The sequence below is a fragment of the Rana temporaria genome, chromosome 5 (genome assembly GCF_905171775.1).
Source record: "Rana temporaria chromosome 5, aRanTem1.1, whole genome shotgun sequence".
NCBI lineage: Eukaryota > Metazoa > Chordata > Amphibia > Anura > Ranidae > Rana > Rana temporaria.
The window spans coordinates 362178584-362198503 of NC_053493.1; the positions used below are offsets into that span (position 1 = coordinate 362178584).

Genomic DNA, 19920 nt, shown 5'->3' on the forward strand with positions numbered 1-19920 from the left:
AGGGGAAATCCAACACAGACAGAGTAGCCAACCAGCACATGCTCAGTTGTGTCTTTTATGCTGGTGAGAACATTTACTTGTTCTCAGAGCTTGCCATGTCACATGATATTGACATCACACATGTGGGCGTGTATACAGGCTGAAGTGGAAATCTCCTCCTACATGAACTTTCAGCACTGGAGAAACTATGTAGTTTATCGCTGACTGTGGTATACAGATCAGTCAGAAAGGTATATAGTGACAATATTTTTATGTAAAAAGAAGATTTATAAGCTGTGGGCACTGTGGGGTTGGGGGAGGGGGGCAGATGAACTATTTTCATATTACTGGGTTTAGTAACACCTTAAATAGTCAACAAAAAGTCAACAAAAAGAAGAAATGAAAGTCCCCAAACAGGTAGTGCAATTAATTGTGCCAAAATAAATAAAAAAACTTAAAAGGGTTGTAAAGGTTTGTTTTTTATTTTCTAAATAGGTTCCTTTAAGCTAGTGCATTGTTTGTTCACTTACCTTTTCCTTCGATTTCTCTTCTAAATGTTTTTTTCTTTGGTTTCTTTGTCTGAATTTCTCACTTCCTGTTCCTCCTCAGTAAGCTGTTCAGACTGACTTTCCACAGCTCAGATGATGGTGGTGGAAAGCTTACTGAGAAGAAACAGGAAGTGAGAAATTCAGACAAAGAAAAAAAACATTTAGAAGGGAAATGGAAGAAAAAGGTAAGTGAACCAACAATGCACTAGCTTGAAGGAACCTATTTAGAAAATAAAAAACAAACCTTTACAATCCCTTTAAAATCCACCTTGTGCAAATAAAGGTGTCACACTTAAAGGGTCACTAAAGGAATTTTTTTTTTAGCTAAATAGCTTCCTTTACCTTACTGCAGTCCTGGTTTCATGTCCTCATTGTTCGTTTTTGCTCTGATGTTGCTGTAATTCCTCTCTGTTCTGGACACTTCCTGGTTGTCTGTTTCCTGATCACCACAGTACTGGGAGATTTCTCACTGTGGTGACTAATCAAGGAGGTGTGTCTAAAACCCCTCAGCACCAATCCAGTTTCGTTTTGCAAAACCTTCACTGCCCTCTATTGGCTCTTTGTCTCTGTACATCAGAGAACCAGGAAACAACAGCAAAAACGAAACTAAACTGTAGGTACATTATATGATTGGTTTTAATCTATTTTTAATCATTTTTAAAAGTAATCAGTAGACTATTATGTCTCTATACCCTGTAAACAGTCATTTCAGCAAAAAAAATGTTTTCCTTTAGTGACCCTTTAACTTTAAAAAGTTCATAAATTCAATATCTCAAAGTGTAAAATAAGACATAAATCTTCCAAATATCACACCAAGTGCCAGCAGGTGATTTCCACTCCCACAAACCTCCACACTCACCAAAAAGATTGGCCTCTGATTAACTTTTAGGGGAAGCTGATGTCACTTCCAGTTCCCCTTTGACAAAATGCGTTGGGGTAGGGCTCCACGGTAACTAGAAGTGACGTCAGATTCCAATTTCCAATCTGGAAGTGACATTATCAGGTACTAGGTGAGACGTCGCATTCACCGATCCTAACGGCACTGCCAGTTCTGATGCTGATGGTTTTAGCTATGTTTTGGTGATCTTATATTTTAATACATTGAGTGTTATTTTTACTGTAATCAGTTTTAATAAAAGTGGGTACAGTTTTATCCTATGGGAATTATTTTTATCTCTGAGCCTGAGTGAAGCTGTGATGAGGAAGTTGGATTGAGAAATAATAATCAAAGGAGGTATCATCCCAGGGAGCCATTAAAGAGGATATATACTAAAGCACTGTTTGCCGATCAGTAAAAAGAGAGGCAAGTCTTTTTGGTAAATATGGAGGCCTGTGGGGGTGGAAATCACCTGCTGGCGCTTGGTGTGGTATTTGGAAGGTTTATGGCTTATTTTGCACCATTAATGAAGATTAATAGACACTTTAAGATATTGGATTGATAAACTCTAATATTTGTAAAGTTAAATGTCACTCCTTTATTTGCATAGGTGGATTTTACATTTATATATTTTGGCACAATTAATTGCGCTACCTGTTTGGGAAATGTAACTTCTTCTTTTCATTGAGATAGCCGGATTCAGGTAGAGCGACGCTTCTTTGTTCCGGCGTAGCGCAGGTCATTTACGCTACCCCGCCGCAGGTTAGAGAGGCAAGTGCTGTATTCACAAAGCACTTGCGTCCTAAGCTATGGCGGCGTAGCGTAAATGTGCCGGCGTAAGCTCGCCTTATTTAAATTGGGAAGAGGTGGGCGCGTTTTATGTTAATAAGGCATGACCCCACGTAATTGACGTTTTGATCGTACAGCGCATGCGCCGTCTGTGGACGTATCCCAGTGCGAATGCGTCGGATAGAATGCCTAAGATACGTCGAACACTGCCTACGACGTGAACGTAACTTACGTACAGCCCTATTCGCGTACGACTTATGCAAACGACGTAAAAAGATACGCTTGTTCCGACGTCCATACTTTGCATGAGCTGCGCCACCTAGAGACCAGCTTTATCTTTACGCCGGCGTATGTCTTACGTAAATGGCGTAACTAAATGCGACGGGCGTACGTACGTTCGTGAATCGGCGTATCTTGCTCATTTGCATATTCAACGCGGAAAACAACTGAAGCGCCACCTATCGGCCAGCATAAATATGCACCCTAAGATACGACGGCGTAGGAGACTTACGTAGGAGACTTACGCCGCTCGTACCTTAGCCTAATTTAAGCGTATCTGGTTTCCAGAATATGCTTAAATATACGACGGCGCAGATTCGGTGTTACGACGGCGTATCTACTGATACACCGGCGTAACTCTACGTGAATCTGGCTAAGAGTCACTAACATGACTGCACTTTTTATAAGGCTCTGAAAAATTTCTGACAGAAATTAACTTATTAAGTTCAAACAAAACAACTCGTGATTTTCACCTGTGAATTTAGATTTTTTTATGAGAATTTGTTTGTTTTCTTTCCAAGTGCTGGTTCACACAGAAATCGCACAGGAACTCCCTCCGTGTTCCTGTGCGATTCAGTGTGATACCATTTTCAGTCATTTAAATGTGCTAAAATCGCATTAGTCTGCACCACAAGTAGCACTGTTTCTTAAATCATATTGCATCCGGATCACATGGTACAATGCGATCCAGTGCAGACAAAGGCATTGTGTTTGGGGTGTCATTGGAAATCTATTGACACCTGCAGCAGATTGCACTCCCAGTGCGTTTGGAAAATGGTGCTGGGAACGTGCACGGAATTCGGCGGAGACACCATGTGAATGGGCACTAAAGCAGCCACAACTTTAATATTAAAGGCTGTCCTTTGCCAGCTAGAGTGATATTTTGTCTCCTTGACTTATAGTGTAATGTTATGAAAATGTAAATTGAAATGCCACACTACTGCTAGGCTGTCCAGATACAACTTTAGTGTATGTTTTGGAAGGCCTAAGCACCCCCTTCATCAGGATTTTTCCAGTGTGAATTACAAGCACATGCCTTATGTACCCCTGACTTTTAATAGAATAAAGATGGTTCTTGACGCCCTAGCAGTGGTATGACACTTAAATTTCAATTCTCATTAGGCTGTAGAGAATTTTCTACCAGAATTTTTTTTTATTGAATTTTGTTGAGCCAGGTGATGCACACCAAGCTCGATTTGCAGCTGATTTAACAGAAACATATGGGCCGTATATGTCTTGCGTAAAGCTGTTGTTCAGTCATATATTGACAAATTAAAAGTCAGCAGCTACAGTTTTTTTATAATAAACCACCACTCGCATGTCCCACGATCCAGCGGTGTCCTCACCCGGCCACCTTCTTCACCAGGCTTCAGTCCCCGGTGCCAGCATACTAACTATGGGCAGCCAGCTGTGACTAGGGTTGCCAACTCATCCCTTTAAAACAGAACACATATTAATTACACAGGTTCTGTGGCTGATTAAGGAGGTAATTAAACTCACTTGGTGCCTTATTTGCATTAAATTAGCCTCAGAACCTGTGTAATTCATATGTGTTCTGTTTTAAAGGGATGAGTTGGCAACCCTAGCTGTGACTCCTTGCCACTTAACAGTTGACTGCTCACTGCGCTATGCTATCTGATTCGTCCTACAGCTTTCTGGGACCTGTGAAGTGTCTCAGAAGGCTGCGGGAGAAGGAGGGGGCCAAATCTCCTCTCAGATCACCAGGCCCATCTGACCTGTAGTGGGGGAGCGTGTACCGGTCAAAACCCACAAAAAAAAGAGTTGTGCCAAATGTGAATGAGGAGGAGGAGGGGGATGTAGGAGGGGACGATATACGCCGATCCGCGCTTCCGCGCTGTGTTTGAACGCCGCCGCCGACATATACAGAGCGCAGTACACTCGGGCACGCTCGGCTCCTCTCGCATAAAGGCTAGGAGGCGTGACCGCGAGGGGAGCCGAGCCTGGCCGAGTGTACCCTAATGTACTGCGCTCGGTATATGGCGGCGGCGGCGTTCAAACACAGCGCGGGAAGCGGCGTATATCGCGCACCCACGATTTTCCCCTGATTTTAAGGGGAAAAAAGTGCGCGGTATACACCGATAAATACAGTACTTTGCACTACAAGTGCACTTGGAAATGCATTCGCTGTAGATCTGATGCCTCGTACACATGATCGGTTTTCCCGGTGGTCAAAAGTCTCCCGGGAAAACCGAGGGGAAAACCGAGAACCTGCTTGGTTGCTTTTCCCCATGTACACACGGCCACTTTTTTCCCGACAGGAAAACTGCCATGACAGCTTTGGTCGGGAAAACCGGCCGTGTGTATGCTCCACTGCAGTGTCTCCCATAGGAAAACTGCAGAGCAGAGAAAAACGCAGAGAATCGCGGCGGGAAAAAAAGTTCTAATTTTTTTGCTCGCAGTTTTCTTGTCGGGAAAACTGCTATTAAGCATACACACGAATGGTTTTCCCGACCAAAAGCAAACATGGCAATTTTCCTTGCATGTTCCCCTCGGCTCTACAGCGACTGCACTTTCAAGTGCACTTGTAGTGCAAAGTGGATTTGCCTTTAGTAAATAAACCCCCATAAGTATCTGGCACCAGAATCTTGGGGCCACAAATCAGTGATTAATGACTGGCTTGGTACCAATGATTTGGTGTGAAGCAAATGTGGTACTGAGGCCTCTTACACACGACCGTTTTCCTTGACAGAATCCATCAAGAAACTTGGTGGCAGAGCTTTTTTGCCGTGGAAAACGGTCCTGTGTATGTTTTTCATCGAGAAAACTGTCGAGGAACTCGCAGAGAAAAAAAGAGAACAAGGAACAAGCCTGTGTCTTTTCCGACGAGTTCCTCAGTCATGTGTACGAGGCCTTAGGCCTCGTACACACGACCGAGGAACTCATCGTAAATGAACATTGTTTTCCTCGACGAGTTCCTTGTTAGGCTTGTCGAGAAACTCGACAGGCTTTCTTTGCGTACACACGGTCAAGACCAAATCTCCTCGTTCTCAAACGCGGTGACGTACAACACATACGACAGCAGGGGAAGTTCGATTCCACTGGCACAACCCTTGGGGCTGCTTTTGCTAATCTCATGTTACTGCGTGTTAAGTAAAAGTTTGGTGAGAGACGAGGAACACGACGAGGAAATTGAGACTCTCGTCGAGGAAAAAGAGAACTTGTTCTCTTTTTTCCTCGTTGAGTTCCTCGACAGTTTTCTCGATGAAAAGCATACACACAACCGTTTTCCTCGGCAAAAAAGCTCTGCCACCAAGTTTCTTGATGGATTCTGTCGAGGAAAACGGTCGTGTGTACGGGGCCTTATCAAGTTCTCCACCCAATGGATAATTTTAATTCAAATTCATGCTATTTCGTTAGAGAAAAAACACACACCTTAGAAGCAAAGCATTTTATTCGCAAACTCCAGTAAATTACCATTAACCTTTTTCTTTCCTTTCCCACTAGATTACTTCTGCAGCTTGTGATATAAAAACTACTACCATAATTTTCCTTGTCCTTGCCAAATCAAATCAGCCCAAGACGCTGAGCTAAATGAATCAAATTTATCCAGTGAAAAAACAGGCTTTCTGGGAAAGTTGTGAAAAGCCATGCTTGAAGTCACAAATAGGGGCTAATGCAATCAGTCAGACTACTGAGAGGGAAAGAAAGGACTGTATGCTGCTGGTAGATACTGTGAATATGAAAGCCTTTGAGCTGCTGAGTGACTGAGATCATTGAGGGAGCCTGAACATATCTACAGACAGCCTGAGCTCCTCTGTTTGATGAATGTCTGATCTCCAGCTGATACAGGCTCTATCAGAACTCTTCCATGTCTTTCTCATGCAACTTTCTTGTAGCTTTGGAATAATGCGTTTTGCGCCTGACATTAAAAACTGACTGTGATAGGGTGGGAGGGACCAGGTTTGTCTTTTACGTTGAATGTTTAAAGCAATGTGGAAATGTAAAAAAGAAAAACAATTCCACTCAAAATGTTTTTCTTATTTTTGGATAGAGTAAGGAGGGGTAAACCCTGGAGAGAAGCTAGATCATAAAACACTAGGGGCATAGGCGTGCGCACAGGGTGTGCCAGGTGTGCCTGGGCACACCCTAATCACCTTGTGCAGTGAAGATTGCCCTTGCACTCCAAACTTCCTTCCTCTTCTCTCCCAAAGGCTGCTGCTGCTGGCACACACTGGAGAAGTTTTAAAAGGAGTGGGGGAAGGGGTCGATAAATATATCAGTTACCGGCCCCTTCCCTTTGTGAACGAACACAGTAAGTGATCAGTACCATGTGTTTGAGCTTTGGAGTGCACACCCTAATGCTTCTTCTACATACATGTACTCCAGCAGAAATTGCTTGTCATTGCTAAGGGTGCGTTTCCTGATGGTGACAGCCAAGGAACATGTCTGTGCAATGAGTGTTGACTTTGACACTTTTTTTAATAAAGCTGGAGTGTGCAAAATCAGGCTCCCATCTGCCAAATTGCCACCAAATAGCATCCTCCCCCCTCCCACCCAGGCTCTCCTGTCCCACCGGGAGACCCAATCGACCAGCCAGCACATCTGCTGGCTGGCTGGCCGGAGACCCGAAGAAAGCCAGGATCAGCTTTGATCAGGTCTCAGATGTAGTAACCTGGAAGCGATGTCGTGACATCACTTCCAGTTTACTGGAGTCTTAACCACTAGCCTACCACCCACCGTCATATGACGGCAGGACTTATCGTTGTTGTGGGCGGACGTCATATGACGTCTTCACCTATCCGAGCCACGAGGGGGGTGCGCCTGCGCCCGCCGTGTCACCGGGGACCCGATGCACGTGCCCGGTGGCTGCGATGTCTGCCGGGCACCCATGATTGCCCAGTAACTGAGTAGGACCGTGGATCTGTGTGTGTAAACACACAGATCCACGTCTTGTCAGGGAGAGGAAACCGATGGTGTGTCCCTTGTACATAGGGACACTGATTGGTCAACCCCCCCAGTCAGTCCCCTCCCCCCACAGTTAGAATCACTCCCTAGGGAACACATTAACCCCTTGATCGTCCCCTAGTGTTAACCCCTTCCCTGCCAGTCATATTTGTAACGGTCACCACCGTTTACGATATCCCATCCATCAGTCATGACAGCTTATCTGACACTCCAACCAACAGGACCCGATCCATCCCATTTTCCAGAATAACCGAGACACACAGCTCTGGGTTCTGGTTTCAAATGAAAGACATCTTTAATGGTACACTCTCAGGGTTTTATACAGTTCAAGCATGAAAGGAACAAAGAGACTCTCCACCCCCCTCATCACACACTGGGGCTTCAATACACCTTCAGATGGGCTAATTACTAATCAGTATCCAGACATTTTGGTGCCGGGCTGACATTTTTAACATGACCTAATTACTACACCTGAGAAGTCACATTCCACATCTTAGACAGACGTTCTGTCTCTGCATACAGCTTGACAAGTTCCATTCCACATCTTATATCAATAGAATTCACACAAAGCAGCATCACACAATGAGAGGTCGTTCAGAAGCAGACTCAATTAGCATGTCAACAGTCTACACAGAGGAATGAGTAACTATTGACCGGTTGGGTCAACATTAACCAACAACTTGTAATATCTCAAGATCCTGCAATATGAACTATCAGTAATGTCCCATCTCATGTAATTTCTAATTAATATTTCTCAGTCACCCTATGCCCAAAAGGGACACAGGGTGACCCTAGACACAAGAGTTATTAGTGACGCTGGCACAGGAGTACCCCTCATCCTTCCAAAGTCTCTGTTTGCCACAGGTCATTCCGTTACAATATTTACACAGTAATGAATGCATTTTTATAGCAGAGATCGCTGTATAAATGTGAATGGTCCCAAAAATGTTTCAAAAGTGTCCGATGTGTCTGCTATAATATCGCAGTCAGGATAAAAATCACTGATCGCTACCATTACTAGTAAAAAATAAATAAAAAAATGCAATAAATCTATCCCCTATTTTGTAGCCGCTATAACTTTTGCGCAAACCAATCAATATTTTTTTTTTACCAAACATATGTAGAAGAATACGTATCGGCCAAAACTGAGGAAAAAATGTGTTTTTTTATATATTTTTGGGGGATATTTATTTTAGCAAAAAGTAAAAAATATTGCTTTTTTTTACAAAATTGTCGCTCTTCTTTTTTTTTATAGCGCAAAAAATAAAAACCGCAGAGGTGATAAAATACCACCAAAAGAAAGCTCTATTTGTGGGGAAAAAATTATAAAAATTGGGTGCAGCGTTGCATGACCGCGCAATTGTCATTCAAAGTGTGACAGTGCTGAAAGCTGAAAAAAGGCTTGGGCAGGAAGGGGGTGAAAGTGCTCTGTATTGCGGGGGTTAACCACTTAAGGACCTCCTCCTGCAGATATACGTTGGCAGAATGGCACGGCTGGGCACAGGCACGTACCTGTACGTCCCCTTTAAGTGCCCAGCCGTGGCCGTTCCGAAGCTCCGTGGCCGCGGGACCCGCGGACCCGATCACCGCCGGTGTCCCACGATCGGTCACAGGAGCTGAAGAACGGGGAGAGGTGTGTGTAAACACATCTTCCCCTTTCTTCACAGTGGCAGCTTCATTGATCGTGTGTTCCCTGATATAGGGAAACACGATCAATGACGTCACACGTCCAGCCCCACCCACCTACAGTTAGAAAAACATATGAGGTCACACATAACCCCTACAGTGCCCCCTAGTGGTTAACTCCTAAACTGCAATTGCCATTTTCACAGTAAACAATGCATTTTTATAGCATTTTTTGCTGTGAAAATGACAATGGTCCCAAAAATGTGTCAAAATTGTCCGATGTGTCCACCATAATTTTGCAGTCATGAAAAAAATCGCTGATCGCCGCCATTAGTAGTAATAATAAAAAATTAATAAAATGTCATAAATCTATCCCCTATTTTGTAAACACTATACATTTTGCACAAACCAATCGTTAAACGCTTATTGCGATTTTTTTTTACCAAAAATATGTAGAAGAATACGTATCGGCCTAAACTGAGGAAAAAAAAAGTTTTTATATATCTTTTTTGGGGGTATTTATTATAGCAAAAAGTAAAAAAATATAGTTTTTTTTTCAAAATTTGCGCTCTATTTTTGTTTATAGCGCAAAAAATAAAAACCACAGAGGTGATCAAATACCACCAAAAGAAAGCTCTATTGGTGGGAAAAAAAGGACGCCAATTTTGTTTGGGAGCCACGTTGCACGACCGCGCAATTGTCAGTTAAAGCGACGCAGTGCCGAATCGCAAAAACTGGCCTGGTCCTTTACCTGCATAAAGGTCCGGGTCTTAAGTGGTTAAAGGCGTCAGTTTCAAAAAATCTAAAGTATTCAAAAATTCTTGCCGTTTTCAATACTTTTAAGGATAAAGGAGGGATCTGGGGTCTTGTAGACCCCCAGATCCCTCCAAAAGAATACCTGTCTTGTGCCTATTAGGCCCCGTACACACGACCGAACATGTTTGCTGAAACTGGTCCACGGACCAGTTTCAGCAGACATGTTCGGTCGTCTGTACAGCCGAGCGGACAGGATTCCAGCGTACATTTGCCCGCCAGACCGTTTTCGAGCGGGCAAATGTTTTTAAACTTGCTTAGAAACATGTCCGCTGGAAACCTGTCCGTCGGACATGTTCAGTCGTCTGTACAGACTTACCGTACATGTCCGAGCGGCTGCCATCCCTCGCATGCGTCGAATGACTTTGACGCATGCGTGGAAGCATTGAACTGCCAGGGCCGCGCACGTCGCCGCGTCATCGTCGCGGTGACGACGCAGCCTCGTCGCCGCGTATCGTGTACGCGCGGATTTCTGTATGATGGTGTGTACAGCCATCATACAGAAATCTCCGGGCGGGCATGTCCGCTGAAAACGGTCCGGCGGACCGTTTTCATCGTACATGTTTGCCCGTCTGTACGAGGCCTTACTGTCACAATGTTCACATTCCTTGTGACAGCTATAAAAGAGATAAAATCAAAAACAAAATTAAAGCCACAGTGTAAAAATATAAATGAATAATGAAAAAAATAATAATTAAAGTGCCCCTGTCCTCCTGTGCATCTGTCCTGAACGCATGCAATCCGCGATCGTCCCACATATGTGAGGTATCACCGCGAACATCAGATCATGGGTAGTGGCCTCCTCTGCACATCTAAAGTGGTATCCTGTAAAGGCTTTTAAAGTGTCGCCTATGGATAGTAAAATTTGTGTCGTTTGTCGCCGTTGTGCGGGCTTGTGTGCAATTTTATAGCATGACATCTTTGGGTAATTAATTAACTTTTATTTTATATTTTTCTTGTCGCTCTCTGGCTGCATTTCAATCAATACAGCTGCAAAGATTACCAATATGCACAAATCTGACTAGTTGGACACTGGAATATACCAAGAAGTTGCAGAGGGGGGGGGGGCTTCATGATTAAGTCAACAAATCTGACTGTTAGAATGCTCCATTTTCTAACACAGACAATCTCTTCTTTATTGAAGATTTTATTTTGAGTTTTGTGTTTCAATGACTATTGTTCTCGCGTTTATTTTATCTATTTATATGTTTATCTGTTTAAGAACACCCCTATGTTCACTTCTCCTCTCTAGGAGGAAATAAGTGAAACCTTTCTTGCAATGTGTTCTCAGTGACTAGGGAAATGTTTGTGGTTTCATGAAGTGAAATGTGTCCTCTCTTCGTTCTGTTCAGACGGCCGGGCGGACATTTTTCTGAAGACCAGCATATGCTTGTGATAAATGAAGCCACGCGCTTCCGGCTCCGGAGACAGATGTGTCAGGAGCTCTGCGTGCTCTTGTGAATGCTGAGTGCTGCTTTCAGTCTTGGTAAGTTGCAGTATGATATTCATTGACGTTCTTCTGTTATAATGTATATAGCGTGAGGTTGTCATTCTGCTGTACTATTGGGAAAGCTGGGATCTGCTGGATATAAGAGATGTTCAGTACTGACTTGTTCACTGTGACAGTGAGCAGCCCTTATTAGTCATATACAGACTACAGAGCCATTGTTATTCTATCTGCCAGGACTCATAGTACTCATTTACTCCGGATGAAGAAAATGCATTTTAACCATGTGCCTACTGGGCACTTTCACCTCCTTTCTGCCCAGGCCAAGTTTCATCTTACAGTGATGTCACACTTTAAATGACAATTGCGTGGTCATGCAACGCTGTACCCTTTAACAAAAGCCGATTACCGTCTCTCTCCTTCTCTTCTCACGCTCTCAGTGTGAGGAAAGAAAAGCTAATAACTGCCTTGTGTTGATATCTGTGATCAGCTATCATTGGACCCTTTACCACGATCTTTGATCAGCTGAGTCTGAAGGACTCATCGATCACAGAAAGCACCGCTCACGCACCGCAGCTGGCACGCATGCGGGAAGCGCGATCATGGGACGATGTCAATAGATGCCCTCCTGGCAAAGTAAGGCTGCGCTGTAGCTGTCATTCGGCTATAGGGCGGGAAGGGAGTTAAACTAAGGTGACCAGATTTTTAAAATGAAATCCAGGGACATATTTTTTCTTTACTAGTAATGGCAACAATCAGCGACTCTCTGCCCGTCGCCGCCCGCCTCACAGCCTCTCAAGTCTTACTCTTCGGGCCCCGGCTACTACTGGATGGGCTAAGGAGGAAGATCACTCCGCCAGGGAAGGCAAGGAGATAGGCAGGAGGCTGGCCAGGATTTGAGCCAAGGCAGAAGAACATGCGAGCGAAACTGAATGGGCATGCGCCCGAAACTGAAGAAATATTCCCTCCGTTCCGACCAGCACATGATCATCAGAAAGGGGCACAGATAATGAGAAAAATACAACCCCCCTATGCTAGTAGGCACGGCGGAGCTGGGGGTGTGTAATTCTATTTTTTTTATTTTAATTCTGCACTGATTGTCTTTGAAATTGCCCCTGCCCCCTATTAAATCCAATCTGGGGACAAAACCAGGGACAGACTTGGTCCGGGGACAGTGTCCTCAATCAGGGGACTGTCCCCTGAAACTGGGGGTGTCTGGCACCCTAAGTTAAACGCAGTACGAATACATATGCAAAAAAAAATATCTATTTCAGTTAGTATAGTTTACACGATTGTGGTGCTTTCACAGACATTTATCTCCTTCCCAACCGCCCTGGCTACCCTTTAAAAAGTTCCCGGAGTTCTGTCGATTTGTGCTCTCCATCGAAAAGTGCCCGCGCATATGCAGAACGGAAGCGCACTCAGGCTAATTTCCCGATCAGCTGGCGTGACTTCACCATAGCGCATGCGCACATCGTAGGAGGCTTTTTTTAGATGCCATTTAACTGGCACAATTGAATGGTATGCAAACAGCGGAGGGACGCCGTATTTGTCATATTTTGCCTTGCTGTTGCGTCGCGGGTTTAGTGTGCTCAAAGTCCATTTTTTTTTCTGTGTTGCAGGGCGGGTTGTGGCTGCGTTTTGCCTGTGTCTAAGGGCGGTTTGCAAAACGGACAAAACTCACCTCTTCAACACACCCACAACGCGCCCTGCAACAGCGAGGCTCAATCTGACAAATATAGTGTCCCTCTGCTCTTTGCATAGCTTTCAATTGTGCTTGTGAAATGGTATCTCCCGTTTGAAAAAAAGCCTTCTACGATGTGCGCATGCGCTCTGGTGACATCACTCCAACTGATCGGGAAATCAGCTGGAGTCCCCTTTCGCTCTGCGCATGCCCAGGTGCATTTCGATGGAGGGCACAAATCGATAGAACACCGGGATTGGCTGTCACATTGGTCATGTGATCGGGAGCCAGTCCCGCCAGCTACCGATCGCTAGTCTGGACCGAGAGCTGTCTGTGCTGGAAGCATGCAGTGAGCACGCTCTGAGCACAGAAAACTCTGCCGCCCAGCAAGGCATATGTGCAGCCTGTGGGTGTTAAAGCCCACCCTTTTGCGCATATGCGTTACTTGGGTGGCAACAGGTTTACTACTTGACCTCCGATAGATTTACTGCCTTTCGTGACCAGGCTATTTTTTTGTGATATTGCACTGCGTTACTTTAAGTGACAATTGAGCGATCTTGCGACGCTGTACCCAAATAAAATGTAAGCCTTTATTTCCCCACAAATAGAGCTTTCTTTGGTATTTGATCACCTCTGCGGTTTTTATTTTTTGCGCTATAAACAAAAAAGGCTGCCAATTTTGAAAGAAAAAAACATAATTTTTTTACTTTGTGCTATAAAACCTATCCAATAAAAATTATTTCTCTCAAGCGTCTTCCAGGACAGCCCATGAGACCTAGGGCTCCTCCTACCAGGACAGGAAACGCATTACCCCCACCAGATAAAAGAGTGGTCCTCCAGGCCCCATGTCAGTATTTGTGTTTCCTCCGGACGGAGGGTAAGCCCACGGCCCCATCACCCTGAAAGCATCTGATCTCGGAGGCTAAGCAGGGTCAGGCCAGGTTAGCCTGGAACCTGGTCCCCTAGGTCTCATGAGCAGGGGCTCTAATGGCCGTTGGGGTATTTTTAACTAACCTCTCTCCTTGCCAGAAGCAGTATCTCCGCAGGGGAAGTTGGCTGTATCTGCTGTCCCCTGTTCTCTGTGCCTGGGGAGGGCCAGGACCGGGGTGATGTTGAGTCCCATAGCATGTGGTTGCAGTGCGGCATGGTGGCATCCTTTCCCTGCAGACAGCGTGGCTGTATGTGCAGGAGAAAGAGGAAGCCGCAGTGCTTGAGGGGGCGGAGCTTTTGCGCTCCAAGCTGGCCCACAGGAAGTATCCGGCGAGGGTCGTACAACGTCATCATCGGGCGCCGAAGACGCTGGTTCCTGTCTCCATAAATGGTGCCAACAGGGGACGCTAGTGTTTGATGGTGTAAAGCGGCAGAGGCTGTGGACAACCAGAGAGATGGATTCTTCTGCGGTACCTGCACAGGCAGCGGATGCGGTCTCCAACACCAGCACCTCTCGGGTAAGCTTGGAGTGTTTGTTACTTGTCACTCACTTGCTATCCCGGTGAGTGTTTTTACCCCTCCCAATCATAGAATTTCGGTGTTAGGGGACACCCTCCCTCCTGCATGTGGTGTGTTGGAGTGTTTGGTGGTTTAGGTTTTTATTTTGGGTCATTTGTTTTTGCCGCACCTGTATAGAACCATAGGTGAGCCTGTTGGCACCACCCAGATCAAAAAGGTTGATTCAGTGTTTGACTGAGCCAGTTGGAAAATTCTCAGCAGCTGCTTGAATACAATAGATGGCAATGGAGATTTTCCTATCCGTATTTATCATGGATGGAAGAATCATGGGCCGAATGAGAGAAATCTAAAAAAGTGTATTGGCAGCTTTTAATTATACGTTATTCTGGAGATGGGTTGTAAAAATAGTTAGAGCTTAAAGGGGTTGTAAAGGATTTTTTTTTTTTTTTTTCATAATAGGCATCCTTTACATGAAGACATTCCTCTTTTCACTTCCTCATTGTTCGTTTTTGCTCAGAAGTTGCTCTATTTCTTCTCTGTTTCTTCTCACTTCCTGCTTGTCTGATTTTTACTGACCACCGTGATGGGAGGCTTTACTGCGGTGGTCAGTAACGTGCTCACCCCCTCCTGGGAACTACATCTGTGCGGCAGGATGCTCTCTACGTGTTAGAGACTTCAAGGAGGTGTGAATTACTGGGCGTGCCGCAATTCATCCTGGGAAATTTAGTTCTTACATGAACGAGCGACGCAAACCAGGAAGTGAATGAGAGAACAGAAACTAGAACGCTGGAGATGATATAGATGAAGGAATTTAATAGGTATTTACTCGTTTTTTAACAGAATCATTACACTATTCTGTCTGTCTACCTTGCAGACATTAATTTTAGGCAAAAATTTTTTTTTTCCTTTAGTGACCTTTTAACTGTAGTCAAAGCAAGGACACCTTCCCCTTTTCCCCTTCTATCCGATTATAAACAAAAATATTTTCTCTAAAAGTTGTATTTACTTGCCTAAACCCAAAGTCCCAAAACATTCAGATCCTGGGCTTCTTCTCTTTAGTTTTTTTTGTCTGGCTGGTACTTTTTTTTTCCTGCTGCATACATGTCACTGTATATGTGTTTTTATTATTAGGGCCCTTTCACACTAGCGGACCGTAGGTCCGCATTTTCATCCGTCCGTTTGCGGATGAAAAAGGGACATATATTGGTTCCTATGTGATTACGGGTGTCAGCGGTTGAACATCCGCTGACACCCGTAATTTGTCCGCCTCCGCAAAGATCCGCATTTGCAGACGGAAGAAATCCTATTTTTCTTCCGTCTGCCGGATCGGATGAACACGGACATACGGTCCGTGTTCGTCCGATCCCCCATAGGGGAGAGCGAAGGAAACGCAGGGCGGTCCCTGCACAGTGTGCGGGGACCGCCCTGTCAGCTGCCAGCTCAGCAGGGATTTTACGGAGGATCCCCGCTGAGCAAAGCGGTCACACGGAGCGGATCATTACTGATCCGCTCCGTGTGAAAGGGCCCTTATTTTTTTTTACTAGTAATAGCAGCAATCAGTGGCTCTCTGCCTGTTGCCGCTGCCGCCGCGTGCCTCACAGCCTGTCCAGTCTTACTCTCCGGGCCCCGGCTACCACTGGGTGGGGAGCGGAGGAAGGTCACTCTGCCAGGGAAGGCAAGGAGATAAGCAGGCAGGCAGGCGGCTGGGACTTGAGCCAAGGCAGAAGAACATGCGAGCGGAGCTAAATGGCCATGCGCCGGAAACTGAAGAAATATTCCCTCCACTCTAACCAGCACATGATCATCTGAAAGAGGCACAGATGATGAGGAAAAAAAATTCAGGGACGAAATCGGTGACAGACTTGGTTCGAGGACATTGTCCTCAATCCGGGGATTGTCCCTGGACACCGGGGATGTCTAGTCATCCTAAACTACAGGAGATGGCGAGGTGACCAGTCCCCAAGAAGCTGAGGAGCAAGGAAGAGGTGAGTAGTAATGACTCTGGCTCATTGAGTGCCTCGACAAGGCGTTTGCAGAACCCACCCAGAGTTATTCTTTAAAGTGGAGGTTCACCCAAAAACTTAATTTTTAACATTAGATTGATGTTCATTTTGTCAAGGGGAATCGGGTGGTTTTTTTTTTTTTTTTTTTAAATCGAAGCAGTACTTACCGTTTTAGAGAGCGATCTTCTCCGCCGCTTCCGGGTATGGTCTGCGGGACTGGGCGTTCCTATTTGATTGACAGGCTTCCGACGATCGCATACATCACGTCACGATTTTCCGAAAGTAGCCGAACGTCGGTGCGCAGGCGCCGTATAGAGCCACACCGACGTTCGGCTTCTTTCGGCTACTCGTGACGCGATAGATGCGACCGTCGGAAGCCTGTCAATCAAATGGGAACGCCCAGTCCCGCAGCCCATACCCGGAAGCGCCGTAGAAGATCTATCTCTAAAACGGTAAGTACTGCTTCGATTTAAAAAAAAAAAAACACCTGATTCCCCTTGACAAAACGAGCCTCAATCTAATGTTAAAAATTGTTTTTCGAGTGAACTCCCGCTTTAATCACTCCAGATAAAGATTTGATGCAAATTGTTTAAACTTTAAAATAACATTGTCTAAAAAAAAAAAAAAATAAGAAGGAAAATCTAGTAGCCATCTTGCAATGCTGTTGTCTTGTATACCTCGTGGTTATTCTGTCTCACCGTTGGTGAGCTTTAGAATTCTCTCCTTTTAGTTCTGTACCACTGATCTTTTCCAATGGCATTCACAGCACAGCTGATGTCACACTGTGATTTCTGGATCATTAGCATAGACTTAACAAATGCTCACCTCGTGCGCTCTCATCAAAGGGATAAGCACATCTAAATGCCAAACACAGGCGGGTGTATTCAATACAGCAAAGAGCAATGTGCAGCCCAGTGAGCCCACAGCATCCAATCAGGATTTATCATTCATTGATCTGACTTTATAAAGCTGAAATCCCTGCACGGGTTATTGACTTTTCTCACCCAATCCCTGAATAGTTTGCCCTATTATTAAATTAAGTCTGATAATGTACTGCGCAAAGTGCTTTCCTCATAACCAATAGTGTTTATGTTTTACATAGTATATAAAGTTAAAACTAATATTTCAGTGTTGGGTGGAGTGGGACAAGAATTGTTCTCCCTTGTTTGTTCACAATCATGGCAAGTGTGCCTCTTAAAGTGGAATTCCGCAGAAAAATAAATAAAAAATAGTCACCAGTTCCAAATACGGCAGCTGCTGACTTCTAATATTAGGACACTTGCCTCTCCTGGGCGCCCGCGATGTCCTCACCCAAAGCCAATCTGTCCCTCGGCTCTCGGGTGGAGGTGCCGCCATCTTCAGTAAGGGAATTGGGAAGTGAAGTCTTGCGCGAGTCACGCTGCGTGATCCCACTGGTCCAGAAAGGATAGGCAGAAAGGATAACTGCACTTTATGCGAGTGAGTAACTTGTATGGCGCTACAAATACGAACTAAATCGCCTCAGCCAGTGTCGGCCTGTGTCTTCAGAAGAGGTGGGTCTTAAGCTTTTTCCTGAAGGCCAGACGGTTTTCTTCCAAGCGCATGTTCGTGGGTAGAGTCAGTGTTCCAAAGCCGGCGTCCAAGTTGGACTGCGAATCTTCGTTCTCCTTTTGATTTGTAGCAGGTCTTGGGAATGTGGAGGAGGTTTTGGTTAGTTGACCGGAGGTGGTGACTAGGGGTATAGTGCTTTATTTTTGCAGAGGTATTGCGGCGCTTTTTCCTTCTGTGCATTTGTGAGTGAGGCAGAGGGTCTTGAATGTAACCTGATCCTTCAGGGCTAGCCAATGAAGGGTCCTACGGGACGGGGTGATTGATTCCCAGGTTTTTTTTCCCCCCCCATTACTAGTCTGGCTGCTGTGTTTTGGACGACTTGTAGACGAGAAATTTGGTATTTGGGAAGTCCAAGGTAGAGGGATGTAAAAATTGTCCATGTCAATTTTATGAGGTTTATCTGCATTGTATACATTGTTAACTCTATTGTTTGCTTTGAACTTGCATAAGATACGAAGCCTCCTGTCTGATATATAAATTGAGATTTTCCTAGCCTGTGAAGGAAAATATTAGTTATATGAAGACAGGAGGCGAGTATCTTATGCATATCTTTCTTTACTAAAGCTCATAGCAGAAATACATAAAAACTTTATGGTAATCTAAAAATAAAACATTCAAAGGACTACCAATCCCAGCAGTCCCTGGGCCAACGTAGCCCCTCCCAGGCCTCAGCCTATATATGGGACTGTCTGAGGTAACCACGTCCTCTTTCTTTGTGTAAATCCTTGTAGTCAGGAAACGTAAGTCCGATCCTCTCTCCTTGTGAAGGTCAGGGGTTTCCTTACTGGAACACGCTATCCGCATCTGAATGGAACGGAAGGGGATGCCCAACTGGACCGTTTCATCCGAACTGACTTCATCCCAACGGGGATCAAGGGAAAACCGGATCCTCTGGGCCGACCGGGCCGTCGCCTTCAGGCAAAACATACCAACTGCAATCCAACAGGGATTGTGAGCAACTCAGGCCATCCGCATTCCAGGATGAGGACCGTAATGTTCAATAACCTGCAAGGAGAAGAGAATAATCGTAATAGGGATGGGAAGGGAGGGAAGATACTCGCCTCCTGTCTTCATATAACTAATATTTTCCTTCACAGGCTAGGAAAATCTCAATTTATATATCAGACAGGAGGCTTCGTATCTTATGCAAGTTCAAAGCAAACAATAGAGTTAACAATGTATACAATGCAGATAAACCTCATAAAATTGACATGGACACATGGAATACTTATCTGAATCCTGCGATGAGCAGAAAGAAAGAGGACGTGGTTACCTCAGACAGTCCCATATATAGGCTGAGGCCTGGGAGGGGCTACGTTGGCCCAGGGACTGCTGGGATTGGTAGTCCTTTGAATGTTTTATTTTTAGATTACCATAAAGTTTTTATGTATTTCTGCTATGAGCTTTAGTAAAGAAAGATATGCATAAGATACGAAGCCTCCTGTCTGATATATAACTACAGTTATCACCCTGTGCCTCCTTTACACGTCTGCTGATAAGCATTGCATTAAAGTGGAAGAAAAACCTAAGTCTAACTATTCCTATCTATCCTGCCTAACCTGTATAAAAAAAGACGTGTTTACTTACTTATTTGTAATCCGGTCATGTGAACCTGTAGTTCTGGTTTAAGGAATGCTCCAATACAGCTGGGAATTTTAGGAGTCGCCCTTAGGCACCCATAGCCCAGCCGTTATCTGCTCTTTCTCCTCTCCCTTGCAGAAGCTGTTCACTGACACAGGGGAGCCAGAACTACGGGATCAGGTGACCGGTACCGGGTGGACTACAAATAGGTAAGAATTCTCAAAGAACCTAGCCACATAATGGGGGGTGGTGAGAGGGGTGGGCAGCTATATGCCAGGCTGCAATCAGGGGGGTACAGGCAGTACACCTGTAAGGGGCCCGGATGCCCC

At 45.0% G+C, this 19920-nt stretch overlaps 1 protein-coding gene across 2 annotated transcripts in view; it reads left to right on the forward strand.

The window, feature by feature from the left end:
• The first annotated feature begins 11235 nt into the window (after nucleotides 1-11235).
• Nucleotides 11236-19920, forward strand: part of CPQ (carboxypeptidase Q) — a 540701-nt gene continuing 532016 nt past the window's right edge. Inside the window, exon 1 of one of the 2 annotated variants that reach the window (XM_040354748.1) lies at nucleotides 11236-11323. The gene's annotated coding sequence lies outside the window, so the exon portion shown is untranslated. Of the gene's footprint in view, nucleotides 11324-19705; nucleotides 19801-19920 lie in introns of those variants that run through there. The other variant, XM_040354747.1, reaches the window with a different exon arrangement.